The following is a 13,478-nucleotide window of genomic DNA, read 5'->3' as shown; positions in this document are numbered from 1 at the left end:
CACACTACCCTCTAGATATCACTCACACTAGAGATCAACACACTACCCTCTAGAGATCAGACACTACCCTCTAGAGATCAGAACTACCCTCTAGAGAACACCACACCACACTACCCTCGAGACATCACCACACTACCCTCTAGAGAACACCACACTACCCTAGAGATCACCACACACACCACCCTCGAGACATCAGAACACTACCCTCTAGAGAACACCACACTACCCTCTAGAGATCACCAACACACTACCCTCTAGAGATCACCACACCCCTCTAGAGATTAGAATACACTACCCTCTAGAGATTACCACACCACACTACCCTCTAGAGAACACCACACTACCCTCTAGCGATCACCACACCACACTACCCTCTAGAGAACACCACACTACCCTCTAGAGAACACCACACCACACTACCCTCTAGAGATCACCACACCACCCTCTAGAGATCACCACACTACCCTCTAGAGATCACCACACCACACTACCCTCTAGACATCACCACACGAACAGAAGAGAACACCACACCACACCACACTACCCTCTAGAGATCACCACACCACACTACCCTCTAGAGATCACCACACTACCCTCTAGAGATCACCACACTACCCTCTAGAGAACACCACACCACACTACCCTCGAGACATCACCACACTACCCTCTAGAGAACACCACACTACCCTCTAGAGATCACCACACCACACCACCCTCGAGACATCACCACACTACCCTCTAGAGAACAGCACACTACCCTCTAGAGATCACCACACTATAACAGCATGTTACCACACCACTTACAGAACAGACCAGAACTGAGCAGAACAGAATAGAGCAGAACAGAGCAGAAAATAACAGAATTGAGCGGAACAGAGCAGAATATAACAGAACAGAACATACCAGAACAGAACAGAGCAGAAAAAAGCAGAATAGAACATAGCAGAACAGAGCAGAACAGAACAGAGCAGAAAAAAGCAGAATAGAACATAGCAGAACAGAGCAGAACAGAGCAGAACAGAGCAGAACAGAACATAGCAGAATAGAGCAGAACAGAGCAGAACAGAGCAGAACAGAACATAGCAGAACAGAACATAGCAGAACAGAGCAGAGCAGAACAGAGCAGAGCAGAACAGAACAGAGCAGAACAGAACAGAGCAGAACAGAATAGAGCAGAAAAAAGCAGAATAGAACATAGCAGAACAGAGCAGAACATAGCAGAACAGAACAGAACATAGCAGAACAGAACATAGCAGAATAGAGCAGAACAGAGCAGAACAGAGCAGAACAGAGCAGAACAGAACATAGCAGAACAGAACATAGCAGAACAGAGCAGAGCAGAACAGAACATAGCAGAACAGAGCAGAACAGAGCAGAACAGAACAGAAAATAGAACAGAACAGAACATAGCAGAACAGAGCAGAACAGAACAGAGCAGAGAGAACAGAACATAGAGAACAGAACAGAGCAGAACAGAACAGAAAGCAGAATAGTAGAACAGAACAGAACAGAGCAGAATAGAACAGAACAGAGCAGAGAGAACAGAATAGAGCAGAACAGAACAGAATAGAACAGAACAGAGCAGAAAAAGTCAGAATAGAACATAGCAGAACAGAGCAGAACATAAACAGAGCAGAACAGAGCAGAACAGAACAGAACAGAGCAGAATAGAGCAGAACAGAGCAGAACAGAACAGAACAGAGCAGAACAGAAAATAGCAGAACAGAACATAGAACAGAACAGAAAATAGCAGAACAGAACATAGCAGAACAGAACAGAACATAGCAGAACAGAACAGAACAGAACAGAGCAGAACAGAACAGAACAGAGCAGAACAGAACAGAGCAGAACAGAACAGAACAGAACACAGCAGAACAGAACACAGCAGAACAGAACATAGAAGAACAGAACAGAACAGAACAGAAAGACAACAGAACAGAGCAGAACAGAACAGAAGAAAGAACAGAACAGAACAGAGCAGAACAGAACATAGCAGAACAGAACAGAATAGAAAAGAACAGAGCAGAATATAACATAGAACAGAACAGAACAGAATGGAGCAGAACAGAAGAATAGAACAGAATAGAACAGAACAGAGCAGAACAGAACAGAATAGAAAAATAGAACAGAACAGAACAGAAGAATAGAACAGAATAGAACAGAACAGAACAGAATGGAGCAGAACAGAACATAAGAATAGAACAGAATAGCAGAAAGAACAGAATGGAGCAGAACAGAGCAGAACAGAAGAATAGCAGAACAGAGCAGAACAGAACAGAACAGAACAGAATAGAAGACAGAATAGAGCAGAACAGAAGCATAGAACAGAATAGAACATAGCAGAACAGAACAGAGCAGAACAGAAAATAACAGAACAGAGCAGAACAGAACAGAGCAGAACAGAAGAGAACAGAATAGAACAGAACGGAGCAGAACAGAGCAGAACAGAAGAGCAGAATAGCACAGAACAGAATAGAGCAGAACAGAGCAGAATAGAGCAGAGTAGAATAGATCAGAATAGAGCAGAACAGAGGAGAAAAGAACAGAGCACAATAGAGCAGAGTAGAATAGATCAGAATAGAGCAGAACAGAGCAGAATAGAACAGAGCACAATAGAGCAGAGTAAAATAGATCAGAATAGAGCAGAACAGAGGAGAAAAGAACAGAGCAGAACAGAAGAGCAGAATAGAACAGAACAGAGCAGAACAGAGCAGAAAAGAACAGAGCAGAACAGAGCAGAACAGAGCAGAACAGAATAGAACAGAGCAGAATAGAACAGAGCAGAATAGAGCAGAGCAGAATAGAACAGAATAGAACAGAGCAGAGCAGAATAGAACAGAGCAGAATAGAGAACAGAACAGAATAGAGCAGAATAGAACAGAATAGAACAGAGCAGAACAGAATAGAACAGAACAGAATAGAACAGAACAGAGCAGAATAGAAACAGAATAGAGCAGAACAGAATAGAGCAGAGCAGAGCAGAATAGAACATAGCAGAACAGAATAGAGCAGAACAGAACAGAGCAGAACAGAGCAGAATAGATCAGAATAGAGCAGAACACAGAAGAGCAGAACAGAAGAGCAGAATAGAACAGAGCAGAACAGAGCAGAATAGATCCGAATAGAGCAGAACAGAAAGAGCAGAACAGAAGAGCAGAATAGAACAGAGCAGAACAGAATAGAACAGAAAGAGCAGAACAGACCAGAACATAATAGAACAGAGCAGAACAGAAGAGCAGAATAGAACAGAACAGAATAGAACAGAGCAGAATAGAATAGAACAGAGCAGAACAGAATAGAACAGAGCAGAATAGAATAGAACAGAGCAGAACAGAATAGAACAGAATAGAAGAGCAGAACAGACCAGAACATAATAGAACAGAGCAGAACAGAAGAGCAGAACAGAATAGAGAACATAATAGAACAGAGCAGAATAGAATAAAACAGAGCAGAATATAACAGAATAGAAGAGCAGAACAGACCAGAACATAATAGAACAGAGCAGAACAGAAGAGCAGAACAGAATAGAAGAATAGAACAGAATAGAACAGAATAGAACAGAATAGAACATAATAGAACAGAATAGAACAGAATAGAACAGAATAGAACAGAACAGAACAGAACAGAACAGAATAGAATAGAACAGAGGAGAACAGAATAGAGCAGAACAGAGCAGAATAGAACAGAAGAATAGAACAGAATAGAGCAGAACAGAACAGAAGAATAGAACAGAATAGAACAGAATAGAAACAGAATAGAGCAGAACAGTGCAGAATAGAACAGAAGAATAGAACAGAATAGAACAGAATAGAGGATAACAGAATAGAGCAGAACAGTGCAGAATAGAACAGAACAGAAGAATAGAACAGAATAGAACAGAATAGAACAGAACAGAAGAATAGAACAGAATAGAGCAGAACAGAGAATAGAACAGAATAGAAGAATAGAACAGAATAGAACAGAACAGAAGAATAGAACAGAATAGAACAGAATAGAACAGAATAGAGCAGAACAGAAGAATAGAACAGAATAGAACAGAACAGAAGAATAGAACAGAATAGAACAGAATATAACAGAAGAATAGAACAGAATAGAACAGAATAGAAGAATAGAACAGAATAGAACAGAATAGAACAGAACAGAAGAATAGAACAGAATAGAACAGAATAGAACAGAACAGAAGAATAGAACAGAATAGAAGAGAATAGAACAGAACAGAAGAATAGAACAGAATAGAACAGAATAGAACAGAACAGAAGAATAGAACAGAATAGAACAGAACAGAAGAATAGAACAGAATAGAACAGAACAGAAGAATAGAACAGAATAGAACAGAACAGAAGAATAGAACAGAATAGAACAGAACAGAAGAATAGAACAGAATAGAACAGAATAGAAGAATAGAACAGAATAGAACAGAATAGTGCAGAACAGAACAGAAGAACAGAACAGAATAGAACAGAATAGAACAGAATAGAGCAGAACAGAAGAATAGAACAGAATAGAACATAATAGAGGATAACAGAAGAATAGAACAGAATAGAACAGAATAGAACAGAACATGAACAGAAGAATAGAGCAGAATAGAGCAGAACAGAAGAATAGAACAGAATAGAACAGAATAGAACAGAATAGAACAGAATAGAACAGAATAGAAGAATAGAATAGAATAGAACAGAATAGAACAGAAGAGCAGAACAGAATAGAACAGAATAGAACAGAATAGAGCAGAACAGAAGAATAGAACAGAATAGAAGAACAGAAGAGAACAGAACAGATAGAACAGAAGAATAGAACAGAATAGAAGAACAGAAGAATAGAACAGAATAGAACAGAATAGAACAGAATAGAACAGAATAGAACAGAACAGAAGAATAGAACAGAATAGAACAGAATAGAACAGAATAGAGCAGAATAGAACAGAACAGAAGAATAGAACAGAATAGAACAGAATAGAGCAGAACAGAAGAATAGAACAGAATAGAACAGAATAGAACAGGAGAACAGAAGAATAGAACAGAATAGAACAGAACAGAAGAATAGACAGAATAGAGCAGAACAGAGCAGAAGGACAGAACAAGAATAGAACAGAATAGAGCAGAACAGAACAATAGAACAGAATATAACAGAACAGAGCAGAACAGAATAGAACAGAACAGAATAGAACAGAACAGAAGAGCAGAATAGCACAGAACAGAATAGAGCAGAACAGAAGAATAGAGCAGAGAGAATAGAGCAGAATAGAGCAGAACAGAATAGAAAGAACAGAATAGAGCAGAGCAGAGCAGAATAGAACAGAATAGAGCAGAACAGAAGAATAGAACAGAATAGAACAATAGAGCAGAACAGAGAAATAGATCAGAATAGAGCAGAACAGAAGAGAATAGAACAGAGCAGAATAGAACAGAAATAGAAGAATAGAACAGAATAGAGCAAAGAACAGAGCAGAACAGAATAGAATAGAGCAGAACAGAAGAATAGAACAGAACAGAGCAGAACAGAACAGACAGACAGAACAGAGCAGAACAGAATAGAGAATAGAACAGAGCAGAATATAACAGAATAGAGAAAAGAACAGAGCAGAATAGAACATAATAGAACAGAACAGAACAGAATAAAACAGAGCAGAACAGAATAGAAGAATAGAACAGAATAAACAGAATAGAACAGAATAGAACAGAAGAATAGAACAGAAGAATAGAACAGAACAGAATAGAACAGAACAGAAAGGAGAACAGAAGAACAGAGTAGAGAATAGAAGAATAGAACAGAATAGAACAGAATAGAACATAATAGAACAGAATAGAAAGGCCGTCCTAGAAGATAACAGAATAATAGAACAGAACAGAATAGAGCAGAAGAATAGAACAGAATAGAAAAGAATAGAGCAGAACAGAAGAGCAGAATAGAACAGAAGAATAGAACAGAATAGAACAGAATAGAGCAGAACAGAACAGATATGAATAGAAGAATAGAACAGAATAGAGCAGAATAGAATAAACAGAACAGAAAGGAGCAGAACAGACCAGAACATAATAGAACAGAGCAGAATAGAATAAAACAGAGCAGAATATAACAGAATAGAAGAGCAGAACAGACCAGAACATAATAGAACAGAGCAGAACAGAAGAGCAGAACAGAATAGAAGAATAGAACAGAATAGAACAGAATAGAACAGAATAGAACAGAAGAATAGAACAGAATAGAACAGAACAGAATAGAACAGAACAGAAAGGAGCAGAACAGAAGAGGAGAATAGAATAGAATAGAAGAATAGAATAGAGGAGAACAGAATAGAGCAAAACAGAGCAGAATAGAACAGAAGAATAGAACAGAATAGAACAGAATAGAGCAGAACAGAACAGAAGAATAGAACAGAATAGAAAAGAATAGAGCAGAACAGTGCAGAATAGAACAGAAGAATAGAACAGAATAGAACAGAATAGAGCAGAACAGAACAGAATAATAGAACAGAATAGAACAGAATAGAGCAGAATAGAGGATAACAGAATAGAGCAGAACAGTGCAGAATAGAACAAAATAATAGAACAGAATAGAGCAGAACAGAAGAATAGAACAGAATAGAACAGAACAGAAGAATAGAACAGAATAGAACAGAATAGAGCAGAATAGAGCAGAACAGAAGAATAGAACAGAATAGAGCAGAACAGAAGAATAGAACAGAATAGAACAGAATAGAACAGAATAGAACAGAATAGAGCAGAACAGAAGAATAGAACAGAATAGAACAGAATAGAGCAGAAGAATAGAACAGAATAGAGCAGAACAGAAGAATAGAACATAATAGAACAGAACAGAAGAATATAACAGAATAGAACAGAATAGAACAGAATAGAGCAGAATAGAGCAGAACAGAAGAATAGAACAGAATAGAACAGAATAGAGCAGAACAGAAGAATAGAACAGAATAGAACAGAATAGAGCAGAACAGAAGAATAGAACAGAATAGAACAGAATAGAGCAGAACAGAAGAATAGAACAGAATAGAACAGAATAGAACAGAACAGAAGAATAGAACAGAATAGAACAGAATAGAACAGAAGAATAGAACAGAATAGAACAGAATAGAGCAGAACAGAAGAATAGAACATAATAGAACAGAACTGAAGAATAGAACAGAATAGAACAGAATAGAACAGAATAGAGCAGAATAGAGCAGAACAGAAGAATAGAACAGAATAGAACAGAATAGAGCAGAACAGAAGAATAGAACAGAATAGAACAGAATAGAGCAGAACAGAAGAATAGAACAGAATAGAACAGAATAGAGGATAACAGAATAGAGCAGAACAGTGCAGAACAGAACCGAAGAATAGAACAGAATAGAGCAGAACAGAAGAATAGAACAGAATAGAACAGAATAGAGGATAACAGAATAGAGCAGAACAGTGCAGAACAGAACAGAAGAGCAGAATAGCACAGAACAGAATAGAGCAGAACAGAGCAGAATAGAGCAGAGTAGAATAGATCAGAATAGAGCAGAACAGAGGAGAAAAGAACAGAGCACAATAGAGCAGAGTAGAATAGATCAGAATAGAGCAGAACAGAGCAGAATAGAACAGAGCACAATAGAGCAGAGTAGAATAGATCAGAATAGAGCAGAACAGAGCAGAATAGAACAGAGCACAATAGAGCAGAGTAGAATAGATCAGAATAGAGCAGAACAGAGGAGAAAAGAACAGAGCAGAACAGAATAGAACAGAGCAGAACAGAATAGCAGAATAGAACAGAACAGAGCAGAACAGAGCAGAGCAGGACAGAACAGAGCAGAACAGAGCAGAGCAGGACAGAACAGAGCAGAACATAATAGAACAGAGAAAAGAACATAGCAGAATAGAACATAACAGAACAAAGCAGAACAGAATAAAACAGAGCAGAATATAACAGAATAGAAGAGCAGAATAGCACAGAACAGAATAGAGCAGAACATAATAGAACAGAGCAGAATAGAACAGAGCAGAATAGAGCAGAACAGAATAGAGCAGAGCAGAGCAGAATAGAACATAGCAGAACAGAATGGAGCGGAACAGAATAGAGCAGAACAGAGCAGAATAGATCCGAATAGAGCAGAACACAGAAGAGCAGAACAGAAGAGCAGAATAGAACAGAGCAGAACAGAGCAGAATAGATCCGAATAGAGCAGAACAGAGACGAGCAGAACAGAAGAGCAGAATAGAAGAGAGCAGAACAGAATAGAACAGAAAGGAGCAGAACAGACCAGAACATAATAGAACAGAGCAGAATAGAATAAAACAGAGCAGAATATAACAGAATAGAAGAGCAGAACAGACCAGAACATAATAGAACAGAGCAGAACAGAAGAGCAGAACAGAATAGAAGAATAGAACAGAATAGAACAGAATAGAACAGAATAGAACAGAAGAATAGAACAGAATAGAACAGAACAGAATAGAACAGAACAGAAAGGAGCAGAACAGAAGAGCAGAACAGAACAGAATAGAAGAATAGAACAGAATAGAACAGAATAGAACATAATAGAACAGAATAGAACAGAAGATAACAGAATAATAGAACAGAACAGAATAGAGCAGAAGAATAGAACAGAATAGAAAAGAATAGAGCAGAACAGTGCAGAATAGAACAGAAGAATAGAACAGAATAGAACAGAATAGAGCAGAACAGAACAGAATAATAGAACAGAATAGAACAGAATAGAGCAGAATAGAGGATAACAGAACAGAAAGGAGCAGAACAGACCAGAACATAATAGAACAGAGCAGAATAGAATAAAACAGAGCAGAATATAACAGAATAGAAGAGCAGAACAGACCAGAACATAATAGAACAGAGCAGAACAGAAGAGCAGAACAGAATAGAAGAATAGAACAGAATAGAACAGAATAGAACAGAAGAATAGAACAGAATAGAACAGAACAGAAAGGAGCAGAACAGAAGAGGAGAATAGAATAGAATAGAAGAATAGAATAGAGGAGAACAGAATAGAGCAAAACAGAGCAGAATAGAACAGAAGAATAGAACAGAATAGAACAGAATAGAGCAGAACAGAACAGAAGAATAGAACAGAATAGAAAAGAATAGAGCAGAACAGTGCAGAATAGAACAGAAGAATAGAACAGAATAGAAAAGAATAGAGCAGAACAGTGCAGAATAGAACAGAAGAATAGAACAGAATAGAACAGAATAGAACAGAATAGAGCAGAACAGAACAGAATAATAGAACAGAATAGAACAGAATAGAGCAGAATAGAGGATAACAGAATAGAGCAGAACAGTGCAGAATAGAACAAAATAATAGAACAGAATAGAGCAGAACAGAAGAATAGAACAGAATAGAACAGAACAGAAGAATAGAACAGAACAGAAGAACAGAACAGAAGAATAGAACAGAATAGAACAGAAGAATAGAACAGAATAGAGCAGAACAGAAGAATAGAACAGAATAGAACAGAACAGAAGAATAGAACAGAACAGAAGAACAGAACAGAAGAATAGAACAGAATAGAACAGAAGAATAGAACAGAATAGAGCAGAACAGAAGAATAGAACAGAATAGAACAGAACAGAAGAATAGAACAGAATAGAACAGAATAGAACAGAATAGAGCAGAATAGAGCAGAACAGAAGAATAGAACAGAATAGAACAGAATAGAGCAGAACAGAAGAATAGAACAGAATAGAACAGAACAGAAGAATAGAACAGAACAGAAGAATAGAACAGAATAGAGCAGAACAGAAGAATAGAACAGAATAGAACAGAACAGAAGAATAGAACAGAATAGAACAGAATAGAACAGAATAGAGCAGAATAGAGCAGAACAGAAGAATAGAACAGAATAGAACAGAATAGAGCAGAACAGAAGAATAGAACAGAATAGAACAGAACAGAAGAATAGAACAGAATAGAACAGAATAGAGCAGAACAGAAGAATAGAACAGAATAGAACAGAACAGAAGAATAGAACAGAACAGAAGAAAAGAACAGAATAGAGCAGAACAGAAGAATAGAACAGAATAGAACAGAATAGAACAGAATAGAGCAGAATAGAGCAGAACAGAAGAATAGAACAGAATAGAACAGAATAGAGCAGAACAGAAGAATAGAACAGAATAGAACAGAACAGAAGAATAGAACAGAACAGAAGAATAGAACAGAATAGAGCAGAACAGAAGAATAGAACAGAATAGAACAGAACAGAAGAATAGAACAGAATAGAACAGAAGAATAGAACAGAATAGAGCAGAATAGAGCAGAACAGAAGAATAGAACAGAATAGAACAGAAGAATAGAACAGAATAGAGCAGAATAGAGCAGAACAGAAGAATAGAACAGAATAGAACAGAATAGAGCAGAACAGAAGAATAGAACAGAATAGAACAGAATAGAGCAGAACAGAAGAATAGAACAGAATAGAACAGAATAGAGGATAACAGAATAGAGCAGAACAGTGCAGAACAGAACCGAAGAATAGAACAGAATAGAGCAGAACAGAAGAATAGAACAGAATAGAACAGAATAGAGGATAACAGAATAGAGCAGAACAGTGCAGAACAGAACAGAAGAATAGAACAGAATAGAGCAGAACAGAAGAATAGAACAGAATAGAGCAGAACAGAAGAATAGAACAGAATAGAGCAGAACAGAAGAATATAACAGAATAGAGCAGAACAGAAGAATATAACAGAATAGAACAGAATAGAGGATAACAGAATAGAACAGAATAGAGGATAACAGAATAGAACAGAATAGAGCAGAACAGTGCAGAACAGAACAGAAGAATAGAACAGAATAGAACAGAATAGAACAGAATAGAACAGAATAGAGCAGAACAGAATAGAACAGAATAGAACAGAATAGAGGATAACAGAAGAATAGAACAGAATAGAACAGAATAGAACGATGAACAGAAGAATAGAACAGAATAGAGCAGAACAGAAGAATAGAACAGAATAGAACAGAATAGAACAGAACAGAAGAATATAACAGAATAGAACAGAATAGAACAGAATAGAACAGAACAGAAGAATAGAACAGAACAGAGCAGAATAGAACAGAACAGAAGAATATAACAGAATAGAACAGAATAGAACAGAACAGAAGAATAGAACAGAATAGAACAGAATAGAACAGAATAGAGCAGAACAGAAGAATAGAACAGAATAGAACAGAATAGAACGATGAACAGTTAAAACCAGTGAGTGGCCGTCCTATTGCCTCTGACCTGAATTCCCTGACCAGAATATATTTATTTTCTGTCCTGATGATTCTACATGTTGAGACACCACAGCTATCATCTGCTTTCAGGCCTACTGCTATATTTCCTCTATAAGACGATATGAATCATGTACTTCCACTCACAGACGATATGAATCATGTAGACTAGCTCTTCCTGCTGTTGATTTAAGCAGATAGGCTGACCCAGGAAATGACACACTATTCACTACATAGTGCCCTACATAGAACCTCCCTATAATTTAACTAAAATTATTTTGACAACAAAGCCATAGGCTCTGACATAGTGCATTGATCAAAAGTAGTGCAGTACAATAGCAAATAGGGTACCTTTGCAGATGCCCCAGTCAGAGACTCTCCACACTGAGGTTTAGGGTTCTATTTCAGATGCCCCAGTCAGAGATTCTTCACACTGAGGTTTAGGGTTCTATTGCAGATGCCCCAGTCAGAGACTCTTCACACTGAGACTCTTCACACTGAGGTTTAGGGTTCTATTTCAGAGTGCTCTTCACAGTTTAGGTTCATTTCAGAGACTCTTCACACTGAGGTTTAGGGTTCTATTTCAGATGCCCCAGTAAGAGACTCTTCACACTGAGACTCAGATGCCCCAGTCAGAGACTCTTCACACTGTGGTTTAGGTTTAGGCCCCAGTTCTTCATTTTAGGGTTCAGATGCCCCAGTCAGAGACTCTTCACACTGAGGTTTAGGGTTCTATTTCAGATGCCCCAGTAAGAGACTCTTCACACTGAGGTTTAGGGTTCTATTTCAGATGCCCCAGTCAGAGACTCTTCACACTGTGGTTTAGGGTTCTATTTCAGATGCCCCAGTCAGAGACTCTTCACACTGAGGTTTAGGGTTCTATTTCAGATGCCCCAGTCAGAGACTCTTCACACTGAGGTTTAGGGTTCTATTTCAGATGCCCCAGTCAGAGACTCTTCACACTGTGGTTTAGGGTTCTATTTCAGATGCCCCAGTAAGAGACTCGTGAGCCATCGTGCATACATTTATTTTGTCCCCCCCCACACCAAACGCGATCACGACACGCAGGTTAAAATATCAAAACAAACTCTGAACCAATTACATTCATTAGGGGACAGGTTGAAAAGCATTAAACATTTATGGCAATTTAGCTAGCTGGCTTGCACCTGATAGCTAATTTGTCCTTTTTAGTTAGCTGCTGTTGCTAGATAATTTGTCCTGGGATATAAACCTTGAGTTGTTATTTTACCTGAAATGCACAAGGACCTCTACCCTGCCAATTAATCCACACATAAAACTGTCAACCGAATCGCTTCTAGTCATCTCTCTTCCTTCCAGGCCTTTTCTTCTCTGGACTTTATATTGCGGTTGGCAACTATCATAACTATCATAAATTACTGGGTGCATTACCGCCACTGAGGAGATGGCACCTGGGTACCTCTTCTATAAACCAATGAGGAGATGGCACCTGGGTACCTGTCTTTCAGTCATAAACCAATGAGGAGATGGCACCTGGGGTATAAACCAATGAGGAGATGGCACCTGGGTACCTGCTTCTATAAACCAATGAGACCTGCTTCTATAAACCAATGAGGAGATGGCACTGGGTACCTGCTTCTATAAACCAATGAGGAGATGGCACCTGGGGGTATAAACCAATGAGGAGATGGCACCTGGGTACTATAAACCAATGAGGAGATGGCACCTGGGTACCTGCTTCTTAAACCAATGAGGAGATGGCATAACCTGCTTCTATAAACCAATGAGGAGATGGCACCTGGGTACCTGCTTCTATAAACCAATGAGGAGATGGCACCTGGGTACCTGCTTCTATAAACCAATGAGGAGATGGCACCTGGGTACCTGCTTCTATAAACCAATGAGGAGATGGCACCTGGGTACCTGCTTCTATAAACCAATGAGGAGATGGCACCTGGGTACCTGCTTCTATAAACCAATGAGGAGATGGCACCTGGGTACCTGCTTCTATAAACCAATGAGGAGATGGCACCTGGGTACCTGCTTCTATAAACCAATGAGGAGATGGCACCTGGGTACCTGCTTCTATAAACCAATGAGGAGATGGCACCTGGGTACCTGCTTCTATAAACCAATGAGGAGATGGCACCTGGGTACCTGCTTCTATAAACCAATGAGGAGATGGCACCTGGGTACCTGCTTCTATAAACCAATGAGGAGAGGCAGGACTTGCAGCGTGATCTGCGCGAGCGGTTTAGTCAGCCTGTTAGGTTAAATACATGTTTAA

The 13,478-nt window shown here is 38.6% G+C and overlaps 1 protein-coding gene across 2 annotated transcripts in view; it reads right to left on the bottom strand.

The window, feature by feature from the left end:
- nectin1b (nectin cell adhesion molecule 1b) overlaps positions 1 to 13,478 on the bottom strand; it is a 419,153-nt gene that overhangs the window by 288,393 nt on the left and 117,282 nt on the right. The window lies entirely within an intron of this gene.

The sequence above is a fragment of the Oncorhynchus keta genome, chromosome 18 (assembly GCF_023373465.1).
Source record: "Oncorhynchus keta strain PuntledgeMale-10-30-2019 chromosome 18, Oket_V2, whole genome shotgun sequence".
NCBI classification, from domain to species: Eukaryota; Metazoa; Chordata; class Actinopteri; order Salmoniformes; family Salmonidae; genus Oncorhynchus; species Oncorhynchus keta.
The sequence above is the reverse complement of the archived record's forward strand: the minus strand, read 5'-3'. Positions and strand labels throughout refer to the sequence as shown.